A 12428-nucleotide genomic window follows, 5' to 3' on the forward strand; every position below is an offset into this window, starting at 1 on the left:
ACTTAAATGAATAGAAGACTGCCTGTATTAGAAGTCTTGGTAAAAATCAATTCCCTCCCACAGTCACTAAGATCCAGAGAAATTGTATAGGTCAGAAAAAGGTAGTGCAAATAGAATAAAGACTAAAAGTGTAAAAGTACACATTATTTGACCTTGGCTCGGATGCTTAAAGTGTTTCTACTCCTCTCTGGGCAAACTCATGCTGCTGCCCAATTGTATAAGGTCTTTAGTTGTATTATCATTGCGATGTGAACTTAAGCACAATCTGAAACATCTATTGCTTCAAATTGTATTATTGTCCATGTTTTTATAATCTGATGCTGTTGCTGTCTAATGCCAAATATGTGGTATTATCTTCTGTTACGGTGTGTTTCATTTTCAAGTGTTAAATACATATATCTTCACTCAAACATACCCTAATGAACAATGTTATTATTGTTTTCTGAAATAAAAATATGATGCATTTTAAAGTTTTGATGCAAAATTGTATTTAATAGAATTGTGTGTTAACCTTCAAATTTTTTTTTGTTTCTTTATCTAACAGGCACGGAAATCTCTGTTGAAAATGAACATTAAAAAAAAAAACATGTTGAACTGGCATGTTTTTAATTGCATGCTGAAATTTTGTGGTCGTTGCTTGTCTTTAAAAATGACTATGCTACTATAATTCATAACATGTATTATAGAATAATGGCATTCAATTAAGTGAAATAGGATTTAAATGAAAAAAATAAATGGCACAGTATATGTATTACATATATTACATGTAAGATATAATAATAAAATGTACATTACACAGAAACTATTTGTATACATTTAAAACACAAAACTTTTAGTCATCTTTTAGTTGGTACCATATGAAATCAGTTGGGGAATAAAGCAGCAATTTTTCTTTATCCCATTCCTGACACCCCAGAGTTGTTTATGAATGTGCCTTTGCTGCAGCCATCCTTTGACATGTCCTTCTCACTGACTCAGAGTTTAACCTTACCAGAAGTGAGTGTATGTGAAAGTATGGCAGACTTTGAATCTATGAAGGTGACATAAGTTAAAACAATTATATAGGTTTAAGGCATACAATTCTACAGTACATCATCAGCATATTGTATTGTGCATTTACCAACCCAAGTCAAGTCTCCTTCCATAACCATTTATCCCCCTCTACCCTATTCTACCTCCCCCCTAATTTTAACATCTATTTGTTGGGAAGCAATCTAGAGATAAAATTAAAACTTTAAAAATGTTTAAGATATACTTAAGAAATTATTGTGTACTCTATGAATATGTAATAAGCTAATACCTTTTATCACATATTTTGTTTTCTCTTTATCAAATGAATTTATGTTATAATTTATGTCTACATAGAAGCTAGACAGTTGAAATCAGTATTTCATATGATTCTACTTACTATTCCAGTAACACCATAAGATTTTTTTTAGCTAAGTCCTCAAGGCATTTCCTTTATGCCTTTCATGGAATTGTTATTTGAACAAATATATTTATAAACTAAAAATAACACAAATACAGAGGTAGAATATTAGGCATAATTTTCTCAGAGTACTGTGTGGAACTTTAGATCTCAAGTTCTCTGATTACCTTGACATCAAACATTTGATACATAGTTGTTGAAAGAAAGAAAGAAAGAAAGAAAGAAGAAAGAAAGAAAGAAAGAAAGAAAGAAAGAGAGAAAGAGAGAAAGAAAGAGAACTATCTTCTATCTTACCTGGGATGTTACCCATACTTTTTTCCACAGTGGCTGCACTACTTTCTGTTTTTATTAAATTTATTTGGGGTGACATTGGTTAATAAAACACTGGAAAGAACAAATGAACAAGCAAGGCAAACAAACCAACAAAAACTCATAGACACAGACAACAGTATAGTAATTACCAGAGGCAAAGGAAGGGAGGATGCAGTAAAGGGTAAAGGAGGTCAAATATATGATGACAGAAGGAGATTTGACTTTGAGTAGCAACCACACAATGCAATATACAGGTGATGAATCATAGAATTGTACACCTGAAACATATTTTGTTTTCTAAAAACAATATTTTTACTTGAATTTGTCTTTATGAAAGGTAGCAATTCAATAGAGTTAGTCATATTTCAAAGAATTGATCATTTTTCAGAGTGAATTAGGTGGATTTTTTCCAATAAAGAAGAAAGTTTCTAAACTTCCTCAGACTACATGATAATTTCAAGTTTTTAGGAGGAAACACAAGAGAAATCACCTTAGATTAACTTGAAGCAACAGATACAGGTTATCCTCATTTTTCCCCTGACTTTATATTTGTAAAGCCAAAATCAATATGAGCAGCATACTCTCTGAGTAGCATACGCACATAGCAGTGAGTTGCCTGATGGGCATGGTCCCAGCTGAGTGTGAACAAAGCAATATCCTGCCCTCTTGTTTCAGCTCAGACTGTAAACAAGTATCCCTTCTGCAGCTCATTTAGTGCTGTTTGCCCATTTATTATTATTATTATTCTTTTTTGGTTGTGATTTAGGATTTAAAATGGCCCCCAAGCATAGTGTTAAAATGCTGTCTAGTGTTCCTTAATGCAAGAAGGCTGTGATGTGCCTGATGCAGAAAATATGGTTGTTAGATAAGCTTCATTCAGGCATGCGTTAAAGTGCTGTTGGACATGAGTGCAATGTTAATGAATAAACAATATGTATTAAATATAGTTTCTTTAAACAAAAAACACACATAAAACAAGGTTACATATAGATCAGTTGATGAAAATGCTATGACCAGAGACTCTCAGGAACCTAACCCTCTTTATCTCCTAGGAGCCATGGTTCAATAGTTGTTAATTTAGTGTTTGTGTCAGCTTTATAGATCATAACTAACAAGAATAATGACAATTTACTGTAATTTATTTTCAATCCTATTTACCAAATTTACCAAGACACTAACCTTTCAGACAATTTTAGAGTTTCCAGTCTAAATTTGCCTTATTCTTAAACTCTAAAATATCATGATTGTGTAGATCAAAGATACTGTTTAGGTGTTGATGCGGTAAGATTATACACATTTATATAGTATTCCACACATGGCAAACATTTTAACTAATAATTAATACAACAACTATTTCTAAAGTACTGACATGTGCCAAACACTTTATTAAACACTAGAGGCCCAAAATTTGTGCACTTGGGAGGTTCCCTCAGCCTGGCCTGCGCCCTCTCGCAGTCTGGGAGCCCTCAGAGGATGCCACGGGGGCGGGAGATAGTCCTGCCACCACCGCTGCACTCGCCAGCTGCACTCACCAGCTGTGAGCCCAGCTCAGGGATTCTGGCTGAGCAGTGAGCCTCTGCCCCCTAGTGATCAGTGCAACCTACATTGAGCCTCTGCCCCCTAGTGATCAGTGCACATCATAGCAACCAGTCATTCTGCAGTTTGGTCAATTTCCATATTAGCCTTTTATTATATAGGATTGATTAACCCAAAATAGAAATAATCTATTTTCAGAAAGCTTACATATATGCTTCATACAGAATAAGTTATAGCCAGTAATCAAATATTATTATACAGATACATGTATAATTTCTACTGAATAGTGTGTTAAAGAATAGATGAACAGAGTAGTATAAATATTTATATTATGATTAAAAAAAAAAAAAAAAAAAGAAGTGAAGTGACCTGGGCTGAGATATGGTGGGAAGAGTCAAAATTGGAGGAAACCAGAAGAAAAAAAAAAAAAAAAGAGCAATTCAGGTAGACAGAGCGGTGTTGAGAAGTATGGTGGGGTTCATGGTAAGTACACGTAGTTGAAAGAAGAATTCTCTGGCTGGCGTTTAGATGTCATGGAGGAGCATTACATGTGGTGGGTCTAGAGAAATACAGAGAAGTTTGAGCTTGTAGGGTCATCAGGCCATTAGGAAATTTTGTATTTCTCTTACAACCATGGCAGGAGGTTTGAATGAGTACAGAATGATTATATTTGTGTTTTGGACTGATGGTTTTGTATCACAGATGGGGGATGAATTGAATAATGGCTATTATAGGTAGCTCAGTCAACTTAGAATCTATACTAGTGGTTCAGAGGAGAAATCATCAAAGTGTGGATAGGGTAAGTGCTGGAGGAAGACTTGAGATGTTCAAAGATGTGATAGCAACTGCTCTGTGAGATAATCATTACCACTGTGTGGTTAAAGAATTTGAGTCCACAGAGTTTAAGTGATTATTCTGAGATTACAGAGTCAATAAGAAAAAGAGTAAGGGTACAGCCCAGATATGATGACTCTATCATTATAAGAGTTCCAAATCCCTTCAGGGCAAATCCTAAAGTTAGAACATGAACAATAGAACCTAATTCTAATCACACCCCCATCCTACTCCCCTCCCCAAATAGAAAGGCCTTACTTATTAGCATTTGGAGGCAAATTAGCCAAGACTAAATTTAAGGCTTAAGGTTTGAATAGCCCCAGTGAATTTTGCATGACATGGAAAGTCAACTGTTCAGCTTGTCTATTTCTTTTTCCTTTTTTGACAGGTTCTGAAAAAAAAATACACTAGGGAAAGGTGGTTTAAAACACAATGTGGAAAAGTGCACTTATGAATATAAAATTTTAGACATAAAAGACATTTTGAGTTAGTTTTAGTTTTTATTAAATGGAGAGGCAAAGCATTTTACATATACTTTTATTTGAATTTTACTTTCTACTTTTATTTTGAAATACTTTTAGGCTTTCAGAAAACTTGCAAGGATGTAGAGAAAGTCTCCATATATCCACCATACAGCTTTACCTAATGACAATATCTTGCATTATCATGATAGTAGTAACATCTTGAATTATCAAAACAAAGACATCAACATTGGTACAATACTATAAGTTCATGCAGACACTGTTAGGCCAAACTTTACACTAATGCCCAGATCCAATCCAAGATACCATACTGTATTTAATTGACATGTATCCTTTGTCTTTGCCAATTGGTGACAGATACTCATGGAGAATTTGTTTTTCATGTCCTTTATGCTTTTCAAAAGAATTGGTTAGGTATTTTGTGGAATGTCCTTAGTTTGGGTTTATTTGATGTTCTCTCTTGATTCAAATGAGGATATGGGTTGGGGGGAAATACCACAGAGATATTGTTTTCTTATCACATCAAATCAGGGTTTTATGCTAATACTAGAGGCTTAGTGCACCATTGGGGTCCCTTAGCCTGGCCTGCATCCTCTCACAATCCAGGACCCCTCGGGGGATGTTGGACTGCTGGTTTCCAACATCCCCCCCCCCCACGAGGGATGTAGTATTACGCGAAGCGGCATGCACGGGATGCAGCGCTGCTCCCGCTCATCCTGGCCCCACTGCCCCTGCTGCCACCGCCACTCAGTAGCACTGCCACAGAGGTGGGAGAGGCTCACGTCACCACAGCTGTGCTCGCCGGCCAGGAGCCTGGCTTCTGGCACCCCTCAGTCAGCTGAGCAGCACTCACACTGTCGGAACGCACTGACCACCAGGGGACAGCTCCTGCATTGAGCATCTGCCCCCTGGTGGTCAGTGCACGTCACAGCGACCGGTCAAATTGTTGACCAGTTCATCAGTTGACCAGTCGCTTAGTGCTTTATATATATAGATTATATTGCATTACTGGTGATGCTACAGGTGATCTTGTAGTTAAGGTGGTGTCTACCAGGTTTCTGTAAATCTACCCTTTTTTTTTTCTCTCCTACTAGATGCATTGAGTGAATCCTAAGTCCAACCCACATTCAAGGAAAGAGGAATTAAGTTTCATCTATTGGTGGAGGAATGTGAATTAAAAAAAACTCATGAGTAATTAACAAATACTTGGGTGGAAATACTTGTAGACTTTACCAATATCTGTCCTTTTTTTAAGCTTTCAACCACTAATGTTAGTATTCATTAGTGGATCTTGCCTGCAGCAATTATGACTATGGTATTCTAAAGGTGATTTTCTATTCCCCTTCATTCTCCCACATTTATTAATTATAATTCTGTAAGAAAAATATTCTGTAGGAAGTATTTTTGCTGAGTGATTTGCTGTGTAAAAATTTTATCAATATTACTCCTTCAAATAAACATTAAAAAATGTACAGCCTATTACTTTAAGGACTTCAGTAGCTGGAATGATACAGGCAAGCCTTCCATTATTGAAGATGATGTCAAACAAGCAAGGTCCTAGTATGTAAAGATAAGCATGACTTCCATGCTAAAATGGTCCAGGCCCGGGAGGGGAAACTCCATCTTCTAATTTGCTTCCATCAGCAAAGCCAGGCAAAAATAATATCTGTCTGATGACAAGGTGCTCAGCTGCAGTTGTTTTCAGCATGAGGGGGACAGACATACCCTCAAGAACTGAACAGCCCAAAATGTTGCCTTCCTCAGGTGTGTACACTGTGTGAACGAACTGAAGTGGCATCAACCCCAGAACAATTATAGTGTCTACTGAGACAAATTTTAGTAGCTGCTACTTGGTTAATGCAGGCCACAAAAGGCCACAAAAAAATAAAATAAAATAAAAATAAAGGCCCAATGCAGGAGGTGAAGAAAGTAGGGAAGGAAGGGGGTTGTTAGTAAAACAAACATACAGAAACAACAACAAATAACAATACATCTATAGATGCGTGCTCTGTGAGTGGGTAGGAGGTGTGTAGGAGGCAGCTGTTTGAATTTATTTTTTTCTCCACCTACTCTAAATGAATTGTGGAATAGTTTTGTTGGAGGAGCAAATATATTTCTCTGAGAATGATATAGTAAGATGAACAATTTTATTTTAATCCTCACCCAAGGATATTTTTCCATTAATTTTTAGAGAGAGTGGAGGAGAGAGGGGAAGACAGAGAGAAATATTGATGTGAGAGAAGCACATTGACTAGTTACCTTCCTGCAGGAGCCTGACCAGGGCCCGGGCTGTGGAGGAGCCTGCAACCAGACATGTGCCCTTGATTGGAATTGAACCTGGAACCCTGTGGTCCACATACCGATACTCTATCCATTGAGCCAAACCGGCTAGAGCAGATTAACATTTTTATTCACCAGAATCCCAGGAGTGCTGCTCATATGGAGGCAGGGAGATTAGAAGTCCTATAAAAGATTAGGAAGGAACTCTGTGCAGGGTGTATTGGCTTTTATCAGGGGGTAGGTCTGAATGCCTTTACCACAGAATGAATGAGCAGAGTTCGATGTGGGGATGTCCGAGGAGAACAGGGGATCTGTGAAGAAAAGGACATGGAGAAGAGGAAGAGACATCTACAGGGGTTACAAATTTTCTATTTGACAGGCTGCAAAGTTTCTGTCTGTTTCTTCAAGGAACACTAAAATAGAGTTTTGCATTGTCTTCTGAGACTTAAAGTTGAACAGATGTTTCTTTAACTGCAAAGTTATTTCAAACTGTCATTTCAAATGAAGAACAAGAGATCCCCTATTATGTGGACTACTAGAGGCCCAGTGCATGAAATTCGTGCACGGGGGTGTGTGTCCCTCAGCCCCACCTGCACCCTCTCCAATATGGGACCCCTCAAGGGATGTCCGACTGCCCATTTAGGCCCGATCCGAGTAGGATCGGGCCTAAATGGGCAGTCGGACATCCCTCTCACAATCCAGGACTGCTGGCTCCCAACTGCTTGCCTGCCTGCCTTCCTGATTGCCCCTAACCTCTTCTGCCTGCCAGCCTAATCACCCCCTAACCACTCCCCTGTCAGCCTGATTGATGCCTAACTGCTCCGCTGCCAGCCTGTTTGCCCCTAACTGCCCTCCCCTGCAGGCCTGGTCACCCCTAACTGCCCTCCCCTGCAGGCTTGATCACCCACAACTGCCCTCTCTTGCAGGCCTGGTCTCTCCCAACTGCCCTCCCCTGGCCATCTTGTGGAGGTCATCTTGTGTCCACATGAGTGCAGCCATCTTTGACCACATGGGGGCAGCCATCTTGTGTGTTGGAGTGATGGTCAATTTGCATATTACTCTTTTATTAGATAGGATAAAGGCCTGGTGCACGGGTGGAGGCCAGCTGGTTTGTCCTGAAGGGTGTCCCAGATCAGGGTGGGGGTTTCCTTGGGGCTGGGGTGGCCTTGATGAGGGGCCTGTGGTGGTTTGCAGGCTGGCCACGCCCCCCAGCGGCCCAAGCGGAGGCCCTGGTATTTGGGATTTATTTATCTTCTATAGCCTTGAGCGGAGGAAGCTTGGCTTCCTCCATTGCGAGGGGCAACTCAAGCCTCCTGCTCTCTCCAGCTCCATGGCTGCTGCCATTTTTATTGGGATTTATTTATCTCCTATCATTGAAACTTTGTAGCTTTGAGTGGAGGCCTAGGCTGGCCAGGGTGTGCTGAAAGCTTGGCTTCCTCCATTGCATGGGAAACCCAAGCCTCCTACCCGCTCCGTGGCCGCAGCCATCTTGGTTGGGTTAATTTGCATACTCGCTCCTGATTGGCTGGTGGGCATGGCTTGTGGGTGTAGCAGAGTGATGGTTAATTTGCATATTACTCTTTTATTAGATAGGATACCAAGATGACTTTTCCCAAGAACCTGATATGCTGCCCAAGAGCTCACAATGAAGTGGTCCTGTTTTATCTATATAAATATAAAAGCTTAAGCTACCGTTCCAACTAGTCAACTGAATGACCGGTCACTATGACAACACACTGACCACCAGGGGGTGGATGCTCAATGCAGGAGCTGCCGCCTGGTGGTCAGTGTGCTCCCACAGCCAACCTTCTTCAGCTGGCCAACCTCCCATGGTCCCTCTCCCTGGCTGGCTGCCCCCCTTCATCAACGGGACTGGGCGAGATGGCCCTGATCACTAGCCAGGCACAGGGACCCCACCCATGCACGAATACCTGCACTGGGCCTCTAGTTTATCTATAATCATCTTCTACTACTTCCCAGTATGGCTCTCCACTCCCCATGTTGGTTTCCTGAGGATTCTTTTACAGACACCATTTCCTATGTTTGAGATACTCTTTTCTGGTTTTCAGATGATACAAGTTTTAAACATTCTTCAGAGAGGCTCTAAGCATCATAAAAGCAGACAGTTTTCCTCCTTTTTGTAATTACTTGAAGTGACAAAAGGCCTGGTATAGAACAGTTACAATTGCTACCTAAGTTCAATCCAAGCCTTGCTTTCCTCACACGCGTCTGTTTAACAACAACCCATGTTGGTTTTGTTTTACTCTTTGATTTACAGAGAATTTGAGTTTGCATGATTTTTTTATCTGCCCATATAAATTTATTAATTATTGGAGATATATTTACTACATTTCATTATAAAATAAGTAACTGAATAGTTAAAGTGCTTGGTATAACACCTGTCACCTAATAAGTATTTACTTTTTGAATAGCTGAATAAACAAATTATTTGTTTGAACACTCTTAGCCAGTACTTGTTTACTTGACTTGAAAAGAGCACTGATATTGACAAAGTTCAAAGAGGTCATAAAAGAGAAATGTTAGGATGGCTTTGTATTCAAATGTTACACACCTAAGCCCTAAACCTTCTTTTCAATAGTTTCTTTTCCTTTTTCTCACTTTGTAGTTTCTCAATATGACAGCGCCTCTCCTTATATGTAAATCCCAAAATTATTGCAACAAATTCTATGAGTCATGAAGATTATGAGGCATGACCCCATAAATATCACTTAAGGAAAGCAATTGTGAATTTTGGGTATATTTGCATAATACAGTGTAAAAAATTGACTCATTTTTCTTTCTAATCTACAGCATCATTTTACTCACTAGCTTTTATTAATTCTTCTATTTTTCTGTATCCTTTCTGTCATTGTTCTTTTCCTTTTCTCTTTCTCTCTTTCCTTCTTTCTTTTTTTTCTGCTCTTACTGGATTATTGAAGCAGCCCTTTCACAAAATTTGCCGCCTCCAGTATCATCCTTGTCTTATGTATTTTTTTCTTTTTGAAACCAGACTTGGAATTTCTATAAAGCAAATCTACTCATGTGAGTTCCCTGATTATTCTGCCCCATGTCTACCCATTGTTCTCAGAGAAGGTCCTTTTAGGTCTATGAATATAAGTTTGACATTTACTTGTAAATGAACAAGTTTGCTTTTTAATGTTTGCTTATTAATTTAGCAGATATTTATTGAACAACTACTACATCCCAGGCACTGTCAGGCAAATTAAGCCACTGTAACATAGGGCTTAGAGTATAATTCTTTGGATTTGAATTGTTCTTACTATCACTTAAAAGTAGTGACCTAGGGGCAAATTTATTTGTTTTTTTTTTCTTTTTTAAAAAAATATATTTTTATTGATTTCAGAGAGGAAGGGAGGAGAGAGAGATAGAAATATCAATGATGAGAATCATTGATCAGCTGCCTCCTACACACCCCCTAATGGCAATCAAGCCCACAATCCCTGCATGTGCCCTGACTGGGAATGGAACAGTGTCCTCCTGGTTCATAGGTCATTGCTAAACCATTGAGTCACACTGGCCAAGCTTATTTTTCTTATAATAGCACTTAATATCACTGTACATGAGTAAGGGTTAAGTGAGAAAAATCCATGTGGAGTATTTAATGTCATTCCTGATACAAAGAAAGTTATTAATATTATTATTCTTTCAAATATATACCAAAATCAATTGAATTTTATATTTACAAAGTATGGTTTTATTTAATATAAATTCTGAAGAAAATGTTTAAATTCAACTAAATATGTCCATGTAATAATCCATACAATAACAAAATTAAATAAATATAAATATTTAAATATATATATCCCTAAATATAATGTTTACATATCACATTTGAATCAAAGTTATGACACATTGAAATTTTTTATCTGTATAAATAATAGAATAAAACAAAACAAAGCACTATGAAATGTCCTAACTCTGGCTTTACCCACATTTGATTTTATGAAGAAATTAAATATTTTATTTGACTTCATTTATTATGATCCATGGCTCAAATGGCAGGCAAGACTACAAAAATTCATAGAATTGCTGTCTCGGGAGACCCCAAGCATAATCAAGGGAGTACCAGGGAAATCAGAGCCTATAAACTGTTTCTATAGTGGTTCTTGCAGTAATTACTCACCCTGTCCCCATGGAGTTTGATAGAAAAAGCAAGTTGAGTTCCCCCTGATGATGAGAATCCCTCTTATCTCTCAAATATATTCCACCTCTTCTTTCACCGGCCACTGCATTATTTCACATAGACATTGATTCTCTCTAGAAATTTTTGCAGAAGTCTCTGAACTAGAGTTTTTGCTTCTTGGTTTCTTCTCTCTCTATTAAACTCTACTTTGATGGCAGAGGAATTTTCATGCAGTTTTAACTATGTCACACTTCTGCTTAAAAACCTCCCGTGGCTTTGCACTGTCTTTGGGGATGAAATCTGAAGTCCTTTTAATAAAGAATGACTTACTCATAATTTAGCTTCCAAGACCCACCAGCTGCATATCTCACCACTGTTGCTTTGTATAGATGTTTCAGTCTTTCCAAGCAATTAGCAGTTCTCCAAACTTCCTTTGATATATCAGGTCTTACTCCTTTCTCCTACTTTTGTGTCTTTCCTGCCTGAAAAGCAAAAATATTCATATTCCAGGAATAAACATTTGCAGTGATCTTCTTTGCTGATTCCAGTCCTAGGAAAGTGAGTAAATGTCTCTAGGGTGTGAATGAAAAATGTCTGTGACTGGGTTTTATGTGTTTTTCCCTGTAAGTATAATTGAATCATTTCTTTAATGGGAAAAGAAGAGGGGTGTGTGAGCACACACACATATGTGCATTAAAGAAGTAAATATTAAGTAGGGTTATATTCCCATATCCTCAACAAATCTTGGGATACATTTCCTCATCATTAATACTGAATTAAGATGTGTTAATCCAGGCATGGAAAATATTAAATTAACGCATGCATCTCAAGTGCTAGGCACAGAATTTGGAAATAGTAGAATTTTGAAAAGTAGTGGCTTCCTCCCCACTCAACCTTTCCACACAATGGAAAGGACTCTTGACTTGATTTGATTTTTAAATGAAGATAATAAAAAAAATAAAAATAGCCGAAACCGGTTTGGCTCAGTGGATAGAGCGTCAGCCTGCGGACTGAAGGGTCCCGGGTTCGATTCTGGTCAAGGGCATGTACCTTGGTTGCGGGCGCATCCCCAGTAAGAGGTGTGCAGGAGGCAGCTGATCGATGTTTCTCTCTCATCGATGTTTCTAACTCTCTATCCCTCTCCCTTCCTCTCTGTGAAATATCAATAAAATATATTTTAAAAAATAAATAAATAAAAAATAAAAATAAAACCATGACCAAGTGAAAATAAAAATAAAACCATGACTGCGCATAGTAGGGAAACAAAATAAATTTAGTGGGCACAGTTTGAAATACTTGTGTTTACTTTAAAGAAAATGTGACTTCTTTATTTTTGCATAAATGGCATGCTTTAATTCAGCAGACTCACCTTGTGGTGAACTGTTAGTGGGGTTTGGGGACAAAGATCTAA

This window comes from Plecotus auritus (assembly GCF_963455305.1).
Source record: "Plecotus auritus genome assembly, chromosome: 3".
Lineage (NCBI taxonomy): Eukaryota > Metazoa > Chordata > Mammalia > Chiroptera > Vespertilionidae > Plecotus > Plecotus auritus.